This window comes from Diplotaxodon limnothrissa, linkage group LG17 (genome assembly GCF_057381915.1).
Source record: "Diplotaxodon limnothrissa isolate DT_005_m linkage group LG17, D_limnothrissa_male_GT1.1, whole genome shotgun sequence".
Classification (NCBI taxonomy): Eukaryota; Metazoa; Chordata; class Actinopteri; order Cichliformes; family Cichlidae; genus Diplotaxodon; species Diplotaxodon limnothrissa.
Genome location: NC_140612.1, coordinates 17,115,808 through 17,119,958, shown reverse-complemented (window position 1 = coordinate 17,119,958; position 4,151 = coordinate 17,115,808). Strand labels below are relative to the sequence as shown.

The 4,151-nt window shown below is 42.8% G+C and overlaps 1 pseudogene; it reads right to left on the bottom strand.

Moving 5' to 3' along the window:
• Positions 1–3,053: 3,053 nt before the first annotated feature.
• LOC146614812 (uncharacterized) lies at positions 3,054–3,911 on the bottom strand (annotated as a pseudogene).
• Positions 3,912–4,151: the final 240 nt, after the last annotated feature.

Genomic DNA, 4,151 nt, shown 5'->3' with positions numbered 1-4,151 from the left:
CCGCGTCTCTTCTTTGAGCTCTGAGCGCACTGAGACCCGCAGAGAGAATTCCCCGAACCAGGGTTTTCAAGGAAAAGCAAAGAGAATTTGTGCACTTTATATCCACGTAAGATCAATACTCAATATTCACTGGCTGCATATTCCCGCTCTCAAAGCTTTAACTGAATTTATTTCCAAGAAAACAAACTGATAATAATCCATTTCATATTGATATGCGACGACATCAACTGCCTCTTGTTTGAGGAAGAAAAAAAAATGTCCACGGCTAAAGCTTGACCGCAAAAGCCGTTAAACTGTCCCAAATTCGGGTCCAATGGGACAAACTGTCCCAAAGTTTCATTTTCACTCAAACAGAACCAAATGAGCATCACACCAGGGCAGCGTCCACACAGCCAATCAGTCCATATACGTCTTGCTCTCCAGCTTTCTGCCTGGAACTCAGTCCCACTTTATTGCGCAGTGCACAAGTCTGGAGAGTCTGCTCACTCCCCGGAGTTCTCATTAAGGATTCATGCCTTTTTTGCGTCTTTTATGTAATGCTGAATACTTTTACAGTCTGCTGCTGTCTAACAAACTTTGAAATATGACAGAGGAGCTGCTCATCCACTTTTCCCTTTGCAAAGACCTCACTAGTTTTCTAGGTTTGTTTGGAGCTGCTTTAAGTTAAAGACCTCGCCGTCAATCCGCAGTAGAACTGGACCCGCTCTTTCTCGTCAAAGAAAACTTTTCGAGGTAAGCGCTCTTCTTTCGCTCTCTCCACAGTGAGCCGTGTCGAACGGTTTGGACCAGACACAAAAAGAACAAAGCAGCGAAAATTTAGACGAACCAGCAGGAGGAGCGTTCGGTTTGGTTACCGGGGCTCAACTACTAACTGTTATTCGGAATGACTCCCAGAGGGCGGAGCTTCTGCTTCACAGCGTTCTCCTACTCACAGCTCACTCTTTCATTGGTTCGGTCATAAAATGCTGCATTGATATCTGAGACAGTGTTTGAACATGATGCTCTAAAAAACTATTAACGATAAAAATCTGATGTATGTCCAAAGTCAGTGGCATTTGTTTTCTGTCACTGCTTAAAAACATGCATACATTGTGGACATGTGCCCTAGCTCACCTGTGAATGGCTCAAGCGATGGCAAGGCTTGCTCTGGAGGGTCAGAAGATCCAGGCCAAGTGAATATTGTCGCTGCTCTTCAGTGCATGCCCATGCTCACCTGCCTGTCCACCCACCACCAGCCGCCTCATGGATTCAAGGTTTTCTGGCATCCTCCCCCTTCCCCTCTAGCTTGGATCTCAAGTAAAGGTGTTCTCTTGATAATCCTCTGGATAATATTACCTAACTCATCTCCTGGATTCTCTGCCCAGTCTAACTTGTAATCTCCTCTCACAGATCTCTCCTGGTCTCTCGTTACCATCCTCCGCTCCTCATGTGTGTCTCTCTCCATTTTAATTGGATTCAGTTGAGCTCAGCCTTGTGTTTAAGTAAAATTTGTTTCTATGTTTGCTTTTCTTTAAAGTGAGTAGAGCTCACCTAAGTTAATTCATGTTCAAGTTCTCGAAGTGAATGAAGAATCTCAAGCTGCACTCCACTGCTCTCTGTCCTGCCTGTGTCTGGCACTTGAGTCCTACACATGTTGTTTGCTAAAACTTGACTATATAATCTATCCACCATGTCAGCAGACCTGGTCGGAACAGCACTGGATAAGCAGGGGTGCCTTTTAAGAGAACACACAGCTGCCCTGCAATTCGTTGGAGCCCAAGATGTGCTCATGACTCAGAGGCTCGACTGTTTTTGCTCAGGTAGTTGAATCGATTAAGTCAAAATTATCCACTGTCCTCTCCTGCCGAGCTCAGAGGGGTGGTGCCGGCTGCCCTGACTTTTATGGGGGCTGCTTTCTGTGATACTGTGTCCCCTATGTTGAAAGCATTTTCAGGAGAGGACTGTTGTTGCGGAGGGTTTCTGCTTTGACATGGAGAGAAGCTTATTTATTGTCTCAGCCAATTCCTGTGTGTTCCTACGAATTGAATGAATATGAATGAATGAATATGAATGAATATTCTTTATTGTCATTGTCACAAGTACAATGAAATTGAAAGATGTCTCCGGTCAGTGCAACATCACGAAAGATAAATACTTAAAAACTATAATAGATAGGATATAAAAGATAGAAATACATATAAAATACAGTATTCTCATACAGTAAATACACCCAAGCAATCCAGGCCTAAGGCCCCATACAGACACTCAACATACGACCTAGTTGATATATCACTCAAACAATCAATCACTCAGTCAATTTGTTAGCGCATCCAACAAAACATGTCTGAAAGCATTCCAACATCAAGGGCACAAATGACAACAGGGGCAATGAAAGTCATCTACTTTTAGTAGCATTGAGACATGATATTGCAATTGGGTAGAAACTGTGTTTGAGTCTGTTAGTCCTTGTGTATGTTGTTCTATACCGTTTACCTGAAGGCAGCAGTTCGAACATGGAGTGTCCGGGGTGTGAGGTGTCCTTTATGATGTTATGGGCTCTTTTGAGGCAGCGGGAACTGTGTAGGTCTTTCAGTTTGAGGAGAGGGCAGCCGATTGTCCTTTGGGCAGCGTTGATTACTCCCTGGAGTGCTTTCCTCTGAGCCACTGTGCAGCTAGCGTACCATATGCCTATGCAGTACGTTAGTATGCTTTCGATGGAGGCTCTGTAGAAAGACACCAGCAGTCTCTGTGTGATGTTGTTCTTCCTAAGCACTCTCAGAAAGTACAGTCTCTGTTGTGTCTTTTTCAGTAGCTCAGAGGTATTCACACTCCAGGATAAGTTTCCCTCTATGCTGACTCCCAAGAAGCAGAAGTCTGCCACCCTCTCCACATAGTCGTCGCTGATGATTAGTGGTTGGATTTCTGTCTTGTGTCTTCTGTAGTCAATTATGAGTTCTTTGGTCTTTTTCGTGTTTAGGAGAAGGTTGTTATCCTTGCACCATGAAGACAGCCGCTCCACCTCATCTCTGTAGGCAGACTCATCTCCCCCAGATATGAGCCCCACCACAGTAGTGTCATCTGCGAACTTTACAATGGTGTTGCTCTGGTGGGCGGGGGTGCAGTCGTGTGTATAAAGCGAGTTTAGTCCACTCCTTAAATTGTTTATTAAGGAGCTTAAGGGGACTTTTGTTGCTGAACATGCCTGTTCTTTCCCCTTCCTCATAAACTTTTGCTTTAGCTCTTGTAGCATTCAATTTTTTAACCTCTTCCAAGCGTTCGATCTCTCTGCACTGCGTTTCCATTGCTTGCTGCCTTTCCAAGTTTTCATGTTCCAGTTTTTGTAGTTCAGCTGCTTCCCTTTCTTGCTCCTCCATGACTGCTAATATTTCTTGAAATGCAGCTACTTCAACCTCTGCTTCCATCGCTTGTTTGTGAGTATGACTGACCTGAACCACTTTTAGACCTTCGCGATTTTGACCTTGCTTTAATACTTTCAGATCCTAAGCACAGCCCAGCATCGGGCCTTTGGCTGTTTTTCAGCTCTTTTAACAATGAATGAGGAAAGTGATGTACATGCATCTATTTTGTGCCTTGCGTCTGCAGCAGGGGTTCGTATTTGGTGTATTTGTTCATAAATGGTTTGTACATCTTCGCAGGTGACATTTGCGTTGTTAATCAGCTCATTCAGTTCATTCTCTGAAACTTCTTTTCTTAATATTACTTTGCTTCATATCTCCGTTTTCCAAAAACAACTGCATATATGTATTGGAGATTTTCAAGTTTCTTCTCTTGAAGCTTTTTACCCTTTTCAGTTTGTAAAAGCGAAAGAGTAACTAACGGTCTGCCGTTTTATAAGTTGCTCAGCATCATTTTCTTCTGCTTCAGTCAGTAGGTGGAACAGCACAGTGCTCTTCATGATCATTGTCAACCATCTTGTTAGTCTAGTTAAATGTCAGTCAATGCATTATGTTTAAATTTCAAAATACTTCTTTAAATTTGTAACTTATTATATGTATCTCAAGTATTACTTTGGGATTACTGTTACTGTATACTTTAGCTGTAATGAGCTTCACTCTTAATACAGATGTACTTTAACTTAAAGAACTTTGTAAACTTCACATATAGTTTGACCTTAAGCAAACACACAAAACTCTTTCCTAAACTACAAAGCA